The following is an 11,458-nucleotide window of genomic DNA, read 5'->3' as shown; positions in this document are numbered from 1 at the left end:
CTTCATCTTGGTAACAATTTACAACACTATTTTAACTGTGTTTAGAAAGATGTATTCAACCCAGAAACTTTTTAACACTCGTTGTTACCCTATGGAGATATCTCGATCTATTATGATTATTATCTAGTGTTAATTACCATCTATTATGAAAATAGTTGTTTTGCTGTAATGAAATACATGTTTTGTTTCTTACACAATACAAACCTAAGTCAAGGGTAACTTGAACTACTCTTAATTTCCTACTCGCACATCTGTAAACTTGAGTTACAAAATTGTGCAGTATTCGTTCACTTCATAATTTTTACGCGAAGCTATACAGCTATCTGCGCTTAGACATTCATGGTTTTTAACTGATAGATTAGAGAGTTTGCAAAGCACAAAGTTACATAAAGAGCTATCCGTATTTTGCTTATTGCGGGTATCGAAATCCTATGTTAGCGTTGTAAGCTCACTGACTTATCGCTGAGTTACCAGGGGTAGACTAGACAAGAAACAGCTGGTCAGTTATATCATCGCCAACTTCTCGATTCCGTCTCCATCGTCTCGAAGGCTGTAGATGTCCCCCCTCTCCATTCACTAGAGTAATAACGTACCAATCCCAGAAGCCCGACATGGCTAGGGTTAGATGTGTGGTGAGGGTCGCATCCCCGTCGTACCAAACATGCTCGCTTTTTCAGCCGTGGGGGCGTTATAATGTGACGGTCAATCCCATTATTCGTTGGTAAAAGAGTAGCCCAAGAGTTGGCGGTGGGCGGTGATGATTAGTTTCCTTCCCTCTAATCTTACGCTGCTAAATTAGGGACGGCTAGCGCAGAGAGCCCTCGAGTAGCTTTGCGCGAAATTCAAAAACAAACAAACCAATCCTACAAAATACCTGTTTAGATTTATCTATCTAAATATTTGGATTTAATATCTAAATTAAACTTTAATTCTTGTGTTTTTGTATCAATTTTTTTCTAAATTTGGGAAACTTTCACTCAGTGTCTGGTAATTTAGTGGGGGTTCAGTCCATTGATTTTTGTTGTTTGTCATTAAGAACAATGGGCTATGGTGTATTTCAACTGGCTGTCACTATTAAGCACAGAGCTAAACAATGGGCTGTGGTGTATTTCAACTGGCTGTCACTATTAAGCACAAAGCTAAACAATGGGCTATGGTGTATTTCAACTGGCTGTCACTATTAAGCACAAAGCCACACAATGGGCTATGGTGTATTTCAACTGGCTGTCACTATTAAGCACAAAGCCACACAATGGGCTATGGTGTATTTCAACTGGCTGTCACTATTAAGCACAAAGCTAAACAATGGGCTATGGTGTATTTCAACTGGCTGTCACTATTAAGCACAAAGCCACACAATGGGCTATGGTGTATTTCAACTGGCTGTCACTATTAAGCACAAAGCTAAACAATGGGCTGTGGTGTATTTCAACTGGCTGTCACTATTAAGCACAAAGCTAAACAATGGGCTATGGTGTATTTCAACTGGCTGTCACTATTAAGCACAAAGCTAAACAATGGGCTATGGTGTATTTCAACTGGCTGTCACTATTAAGCACAAAGCTACACAATGGGCTATGGTGTATTTCAACTGGCTGTCACTATTAAGCACAAAGCTAAACAATGGGCTATGGTGTATTTCAACTGGCTGTCACTATTAAGCACAAAGCAACACAATGGGCTGTGGTGTATTTCAACTGGCTGTCACTATTAAGCACAAAGCTAAACAATGGGCTGTGGTGTATTTCAACTGGCTGTCACTATTAAGCACAAATCTAAACAATGGGCTATGGTGTATTTCAACTGGCTGTCACTATTAAGCACAAAGCACAATGGGCAACAAAGCCGCACAATGGGCTGTGTATTTCAACTGGCTGTCACTATTAAGCACAAAGCTACACAATGGGCTATGGTGTATTTCAACTGGCTGTCACTATTAAGCACAAAGCTAAACAATGGGCTGTGGTGTATTTCAACTGGCTGTCACTATTAAGCACAAAGCCAGACAATGGGCAATGGTGCTTTCAACTGGTTGTGTATTTCAAAGCTGGCTGTCACTATTAAGCACAAAAGCCACACAATGGGCTGTGGTGTATTTCAACTGGCTGTCACTATTAAGCACAAAGCTAAACAATGGGCTGTGGTGTATTTCAACTGGCTGTCACTATTAAGCAATGGGCTGTGGTGTATTTCAACTGGCTAAGCACAATGCCACACAATGGGCTATGGTGTATTTCAACTGGCTGTCACTATTAAGCACAAACACACAATGGCTATGGTTGTATTTCAACTGGCTGTCACTATTAAGCACAAAGCTAAACAATGGGCTATGGTGTATTTCAACTGGCTGTCACTATTAAGCACAAAGCACAAAGTATTTCAACTGGCTGTCACAATAAAGCCACACAATGGGCTGTGGTGCATTTCAACTGGCTGTCACTATTAAGCACAAAGCTACACAATGGGCTATGGTGTATTTCAACTGGCTGTCACTATTAAGCACAAAGCTAAACAATGGGCTGTGGTGTATTTCAACTGGCTGTCACTATTAAGCACAAAGCCACACAATGGGCTATGGTGTATTTCAACTGGCTGTCACTATTAAGCACAAAGCTACACAATGGGCTATGGTGTATTTCAACTGGCTGTCACTATTAAGCACAAAGCTAAACAATGGGCTATGGTGTATTTCAACTGGCTGTCACTATTAAGCACAAAGCTAAACCTATGGTGTATTTAAACAATAAGCACAAAGGCTCACAATGTGGTGTATTTCAACTGGCTGTCACTATTAAGCACAAAGCTAAACAATGGGCTATGGTGTATTTCAACTGGCTGTCACTATTAAGCACAAAGCTAAACAATGGGCTATGGTGTATTTCAACTGGCTGTCACTATTAAGCACAAAGCTAAACAATGGGCTATGGTGTATTTCAACTGGCTGTCACTATTAAGCACAAAGCTAAACAATGGGCTATGGTGTATTTCAACTGGCTGTCACTATTAAGCACAAACCTAAACGATGGGCTATGGTGTATTTCAACTGGCTGTCACGTTATATCTTCCCCACGATTGAAAACGCGAGCATTTTTGGTGGCGGGATTAGAGCCCGTGACCTGCAAATTTCGAGTCAGAAGTCTAATCATAACTCAAGAAAAGAATAAATAAAGTTTAAAAACTAATCATACCTTAACTTATCCGATTATTCATGTGTGACACCTTCAGGCACTTTTAGAAGTGATGAAATTTCTAAATGTTAACACTTGAGTAATAATATTTATCATGAAAGTTAATTTAATATAATAAAAAAAATCACACACTTTCAGATAAAAATAGCCTATTTTCTTTCCGAATAAATAAAACATCAATAATGATATGCTACCACAAATTCTACATCAATACAGGTCTCAAGTTACCAAAACATTTTCTTAATTTATTTTACAACTTCAGAAACAAAGGAAATAGCCAAAAAAAATTAATTTTTTTTTTTATTGAATGTGATTTTTTCTTATAAAATTCATACAAAAAGACAATAGTTTCTTAGAAAGTTTATTATTTTAATTTTTTTTTTATAAAATAGACGGACTAAAAATTTCTTCGGTGTCAAGAACAAATCTGTGCAATGGATTATTTCTGCTGTGCCAACCATAGATATGTATACTTGATTTTTAGCATTGTAGGCCTACATGTTTCCCGTTGTACCATTTTACGACAGCTAATAAAAGAAAATATTAACTAAAAAAAATAACTAAAAGAAAACATTGGGTGAGAGAGGCTTTGATTGTTTGTTTTTGAATTTTACGTAAAGCTGCACGAGGGCTATCTGCGCTAGCCGTCCATAATTTAGTAGTGTAAGATTAAAGGGAAGGCAGCTAGTCATCACCACCCACAGCCAACTCTTGGGCTACTTTTTTACCAACGAATAGTGGGATTGACCGTCAGATTATAACGCCCCCATGGCTGAAAGGGAGAGCATTACTCGAATTATGAATCGAACGCCTTAATCCACTTGGCCATGCCGGGCCCAGGTGAGAAAGGTGGAATTGTAATAAGGAATATAACATTCCAAGTCTATAATGTAAGAACAACGCAGCAAAGCTAGATTGATATATTGTGTTATTAGAATCGTGAAGATCTAATATTACATTAATGGATATGGTAGTTTTCAACATTCTTAGCCAATGTAGAAAATATTTTGTTATTGTAAGGTTTCCCTTCACTGTATCTTCATATGCCTAAACGACATCGAATTGTATGTTTGTTTTGAATTTCGCGCAAAGCTACTCGAGGGCTATCTGCGCTAGCCGTCCCTAATTTAGTAGTGTAAGACTAGAAGGAAGGCAGCTAGTTATTACCATCCACCGCCAACTCTTTTACCAGCGAATAGTGGGATTGAGCGTCACATTATAATGCCCCATGGCTGAAAGGGCGAGCATGTTCGGTTCGACAGGGATTCGAACCCGCAACCCTCGGATTACGAGTCAAACGCCTTAACCCACCTGGTCATGCCGGGCCGCTCTGATAAGTAAGTTCTTTTTTAGCAAGAAATCTGCCGTCGGCAATGGATGTGACGGACAACAAATGGTTGAAATGCTATTAGACACTTCATATTATTTGTTATCTCTAGTGGACTAAATAAAGAATACAGTATTATAAACTACAACAGGCCTAACTAACACTGATGACTAGAGTTTTCCAATCTATGCATTTTAATGACAAGCGTAGATTATCTAATAAACCAGATATAGCGTGCTCTTCAAAAATGCTGGATCGGTTTAACAAATTCGACATAAAGAATAATACATCTTGTGTCAGAGAAACTAACAGACGTTTTCCAACAATACAGAAAGAACATTTCGAAGCTCTTTCTCATAAGTTGAACACATGGTTAAGCATAATCACTTCTTTGATTTTTCAGAGTAGATTGTTTGTTTGTTTTTCTTATTTCGCGCAAAGCTATTCGAGGGCTATCTGCACTAGCCGTCCCTAATTTAGCAGTGTAAGACTAGAGGGAAGGCAGCTAGTCATCACCACCCACCGCCAACTCCTGGGCTACTCTTTTGCCAACGAATAGTGGGATTGACCGTCACTTTATAACGCTCCAACGGCTGAAAAAGCAAGCATGTTTGGCGCGACGGGGATGCGAGTCGCACGCCGTAACTCGCTTGGCTATGAAGGGTCCTCATGGAGTAGAAATAACTGGCAAAAACAATATAAATCATAAAAAATTTTCTTTATCAAAAAGGCCCGGCAAGGCCAAGCGTGTTAAGGCGTGCGACTCGTAATCTGACGGTCCCGGGTTCGCATCTCCGTCGCGCCAAACATGCTCGCCCTTTCAGCCGTGGGGGCGTTATAATGTGCGGTCAATCCTAATATTCGTTGGTAAAAGAGTTGGCGGTGGGTGGTTATAACTCGCTGCCTTCCCTCTAGTCTTATACTAATAAATTAGGGACGGCTAGCGCAGATAGCCAGCCCTCGAGTAGCTTTGTGCGAAATTCAAAAAAATAAACAATCTTTATCAAAAAACAACTTACATTAACAAATATGCAAGTGTGTGTTTATATTTATTCTTATTTTTACGTCATTGTGATATTGTAGCACGTGAAAGAAAGTATTGTTTAAAGTTTTTTTAAATATGTACATTCGATTATCTGTTACTAACTAAACAACGTTGTTAAGGGTTAGTTTAAACGTCACTGTAAGATATTGTTGTAATAGTGTTACAATTCGGTATTACTATGACAACAGAATTTTACATTGAAAATAAAAATCTTTTGAAAGGCGATTAGTTGTGAGCAATCTACTAATTTGATTTAAATATGGGAAAAATAGGGAGATATGTGAGGAGAAAGTTACGAACATTGTTTTTGTGTTTGATTCCATCTTGGTACGTGGTTTTTTATGTGATCTAAAGTGCGTGGATACTCCCTAAGCCTTCATTTGCGAGATAACCCTATTACTTAATTATGCCTTTCTTGTTATTATTACACATATTATTATTCTATATTAATATTTATTTTCACAATTCAAAGTTTGTCGCATAGTTTAATAACTTAATACAAAATATTATTGCAAGAGTAATTAGAAAACAGTGGACGATGATAGCTATAAAAAAAGATTTTATTATTGTAATTACGTGAAACAGTATTTTGTATTAAATGCAACAGTCATTTCTTGTTAGACCTCTACATATTTTGTCTGATACAAGCTTAAAGGAAACATCAGTAATAGCATTAGGGTATTATTATTTTCTTTTTCGAATGAAATTACCGTGATCGGTTTATCAAATTTCTGGGTCTATAAGTTTGTCAATATGGTGATACTGTACTAGCTTTCTTTGGAACAGACCAATACAATTTATAAAATTTTGTTAACATATTAAAGAAAGCAATAATATAAGCAATTAATAGATGACCCAACCAGCATCTTTCAATAACACTAATATATTTAAATTTCGTTTTTTTTTCATATTTTTTACACATTTGTTTTATTTGTTTGTTTGTTTTTTTAAATTTCGCTCAAAGCTACTGATGGGCAATCTGCGCTAGCTGTCCCTAATTTAGCAGTGTAACACTAAAGGGAAGCCAGATAGTCATCACCACCCACCGCCAAATCTTAGGCTACTCTTTTACCTAGTGGAAAAAGAATAGTTGTATTTACCCTTACATAATAACGCCCCTACGGCTGAAAGGGCGAACATGTTTGGTGCAGCCTTCAGGTTACGAGTGGAACGCCTTAACCCACTTGGCCATGCCGGGCCATTTATATACATTATTATGTGTTTTTTTTGTATTGTTTTTTAATTTCGCGCAAAGCTACTCGAGGGCTATCTGCGCTAGCCGTCCCTAATTTAGCAGTGTAAGACTAGAGGGAAGGCAGCTAGCAATCACCATCCACCGCCAACTTTTGGATTACTCTTTTATTAATGAATAGTGGGATTGGACGTAACATTATAACGCCCCCACGTCTAAAAGGGCGAGCATGTGTGGTGTGACGGGGATTCAAACCCGCGACCCTAAGATTACAAGTCGAGTGCCGTAACCACTTGGCCATGCTGGGCCCATGATTATGTGTGCGTGTGTACATGTTTTTCTTATAACAAATCCACATCGGGCTATCTGCTGTATCCACCGAGAGTAATGGAACCCCTCATCTCACCGTTGTGAATCCAAAGACTTACCTCTGTCCCACAGGGGACACATGTGATTAAAAGCAGTCACTTCTTTAATTTTCCGCATGTTTATATCAAAGGGAAAAAAATAACAATATGCATTGTGGACAAAATTAGATTTCCATGTATTAAACAACTTACATTAATAAATGTACATTTACATTTATATTTATTCCATCTTTTTTGTTTTGTTTAGCTGTTTTTGATTTTACTAAATTATTTTTTACATACGTAATATTAGTCTCATGCCCCAATTGACTCAGTGGTAAGTCTGAAAGCTCAAAACGCCAAAATACGGGTTACGATATTCGTGATGGGCACAACACAGGTAGCCCATTGTGTAGCTTTGACCTTAATTCCAAACAAACAAACAAAATACTTTTACTAATTTATTTTATAGCTGCACTGGAAGATACGAAGAAAATGAAAGCTACGTTACAGAGGTAGAAGAAGAGATAGATGATCTTGTCGAAGAAGCCGAATTTGAAAACTTCAGAGAAATAACCACGGTTAGTCAACCACAGGAAAATGAAAAATATAAGTTGTTCTTTATGAAGAAAGCTTGTTGCGTTTCTGTTCACTTTATGAAGGTTCATTTACATTTGAAACAAAAGCTGAAATCCATCAAGCCGAAGAACCATTACGATTGCGAGAGACCAAATATTCACGTTTCAACATTCTGTAAAAGGCACTCAGTTTTTCAGTCCAGTAAAGAATTAGAGGGCAGCTATAGAGAACTAGAAAACATGAAAAGTATTTTACAATTTGGATATTCAACAACTCAGTCAGCCACTGTTGACTGTGTTCCAATAAGAACCATGATAAACAGTCAATTACAGGAATATACAGTTACCTTCCTAAAAAATAAAAATAAACCTATGGTACAACGGTGGGTCTTCCCTTCTTCAAACAGCACAGATACTTATAACGAAACCCGAAATGGAAAGAAGTCTGACACATAAAATCGGTAAGATAATTTTAAATATCCTTATAGTTTATGTAATACATTGTGAGTCGGTCATGGCCTAAACGTTAGTGTGACGAGATGTGAAATCGAAAGATCTAAGTTTGAAAATTCCACTAAACAAGCTCCATACTGTGGGAGAGTGAATACAGTTACTATTTTCAAACACACATACAAAACACTGTTAGTAGCGGCCCCTGCTGACTGGATGGTTGGCTTGTAGTGTCTGTATAAGTACGTTCAGGTAATTAACTTGAATAACTTAAAACTCGCAAATGTTATTTTACACGTTACATTGTGGTTAATCAGCAACCCAATTACAACTATTTGGTGTAACTGAATTTATTTCAAGAACGGCAATGGTATCGAACTGATCTATTATTTGGAGACAAAAAAGAATCCATTTAATTACTGTAATAATGGTTATTAACATCCGGGTGCTTGGTTAGCTTTGATGAAATGGAAATTATTACACAATATTTTAATCAAAGATTAGACCTCTGTAACATTTTGTTCAAAGATTTCGTTGTTTGGCTAAAACAGTTTCTGTTAATCTAGTTTTGTTTTTGTTTTTTTCAGCATCTACATCATCAGTGCAACCGTACAGTTCTTTCCTTATTGTCAGCAACTTGAGAAGTTGTTCTTTATTCACACTCCCAAATATCAGCAAAAGTTTCATTTACAGCAGCATCATTTTCATTCTCTTCTATATTTTGGCTTCTTTCATAAATTATCTCATATCATAAACTTTACAAGACTGAGGATCAGCATGAAAATTTATTACTGTACTGAATGCAGTACCTTACATTGTTTTCCATTCCTTCCTGTACTACTTTATATGTTTTAGAAATTGTACATATTTGGTTTGTTTGTTTGTTTTGGAATTTCGCACAAAGCTACTCGAGGGCTATCTGTGCTAGCCGTCCCTAATTTAGTATTGGAAGACTAGAGGAAGGCAGCTAGTCATCACCATCCACCGCCAACTCTTGGGCTACTCTTTTACCAACGAATAGTGGGATTGACGGCCACATTATAACGCCCCTCGTGTTGCTTTCAGCGAAATTCCAAAACAAATGAATTATTTTACATTTTGCATTTATCCAAAAACGTTTGTGACTCGTGGTTTAAAATGTACATCTTTAATGAGATAGAGATTATAAAACAGATAGAGAAGATTGGATATTTAAATTTCATCTATAGAATTTAATTAATATAATTAATATTATTACTAATCTTCAGTAAATTAATATGAAATAACTGCTAATTTTATATAATTTTCTGAGAATTATTTAGTAATTGAATATCTAAACTTTAGTTAATATTATTTAGTTACCGTATTGATTAACAAAAATCACATTTTAAAAGGTTAATAAATTTACTTTTGTATATAATTACAAAATTCTTTTAAAATGTGGTTGTCTTGTAAATTAATAAATACTGTAACTAAATCTGTCATATCATATTTAATGACCTAAAATAATTCTTAAATTATTTTGCCATTGGTTTTGGCCTATTTAGGAATACGGTACAACAGTTCTAGAATGTTGGACTACTTTCTATCCTCTTGAATGAATTTTTAATTGTCCTTCCAACATACAACTTTATTATTTCATGTATTAAGTTTTACAAGACTTGAGTATTATTAATATTTAATTAATTTGTTCTTTGACACTGATATGTTTATATAGAAGATCAATATGCAACTTTAACTCTTATAACTATGTGACCTTTGAAAACGTTTAAACAGATCACTGGCATACCTATGGAAGCTGACTTTTCATTCAACATGACTTATGTTTATCATTAGTTCAACTAAAATTTGTTGTTAGAAGAGTGAACCTTGTCCCTGTACCTTTGCTTCATCATATTAGAAGCTTAATTTCTATTAAAATTTACATTATGACTCATCTGACATCTATCTCACAGAACTTAAATTATAACAAAGTAATAACACTAATTATATTGTAAATAATTTAAATTTGAATATTATTTTTCTGGAAGAAAAAAAATGAATTGAATTTTTCATACTTGGTTTATTAATCAGTTGTGTAGAATGGTTCACTTTTTTATGAAACTTAGCACTGACATAAAAATGTCGGTGTTTAAGAAGGTTTAACTCATTTTAGATGCAAGAGCTTGGAGGTATTCCCATTTTGACTAAACCAACAGATATGTCCAATACTATTCCTGATGAGAAAGTGGTCATCACCCTGGTAACGTATCTCAGTGCACGACTGATTGATCTGAGTGAAGAAATTCGTGCAGCCCGAATTTTACAACTTGCGTGGAAGAGACGACAAATTAGGAAGGAAGAAGCCAAGAGGAAGGTAGGTTCTGGTCGTGACATTAAATATCATTTTGTTTGTTTTAGTTACCCTACATAACTGTTAGTATGACATTTCACTTTCTTCTAATAACAAATGTTATGGCACAAAGAAATAATAAACTTTGTGTAAAGTCATGATATGGTAGATCTAGACAGACTGAGAATTACTGAAGGTCAGGGTGTTATGATACTGGTAAGAATAACCAACAAGGGACCCTCAGTAAGACAGTGTCTACTGCATCTTTATGCAGAGATAAAGATTGTGACGTAAATGGAATATCTGTAATAAGGCTTAATGTACCTTGTAAGATGGTTTCTGCTCTCTCGTGTTGAATAAAGTTTTAAACAGCACTAGCATTGCTCTTGGTTCATTGGAAGACAAAATGTACATTTAAAATAAGGGTAAAATATAAGCCAAAACACAAGACTTCAGATGTAAACAAACCTGGTGCCTCAGTGCTGCTAACAGTGCTGTCCTTGTAGCCAATTTGCAAACTAAAGTTTCAACTGTATTGAGTACCTCTTGTTTGACTCTTAAATTGAAAACGTTAGATGTACCCTACAAACATTTGGGAATCTTAATAAACATTTTCCTTATCTAAGAAAACTAAGTTCAGTGTAGAAAACATCTTATTACTGTGTTGAAACATACTTTAAGAGAGAGAATGTACATTTAATACAAAGCTGGATGTCTAAAAAAAATGTAATGAAAAATATCTTGTATATCAAATGTTAAAGTACATTTTGTGCTTAAGTCCATGGATTATTTCTCTTGTGATATTTTACATGGCAGTAAGATGTTTAACAAATCTTTATCTATATAAGCCATTTACAAAGTTAGAGTTTATATAGAGTATTTTGGGTGTTAATCGAAGGCCATGATGACAGAGGCATACACCTCACAAATGGTTCCATTATTATTACTTATTAACCTCTGGTTAAGAAAAGCCTGTCTAAATTATCACTTGCATTGTTTTGAAAGTCTTTCTTATGGTTA

The sequence above is a fragment of the Tachypleus tridentatus genome, chromosome 3, assembly GCF_004210375.1.
Source record: "Tachypleus tridentatus isolate NWPU-2018 chromosome 3, ASM421037v1, whole genome shotgun sequence".
In the NCBI taxonomy this organism is placed as follows: domain Eukaryota; kingdom Metazoa; phylum Arthropoda; class Merostomata; order Xiphosura; family Limulidae; genus Tachypleus; species Tachypleus tridentatus.
The sequence above is the reverse complement of the archived record's forward strand: the minus strand, read 5'-3'. Positions refer to the sequence as shown.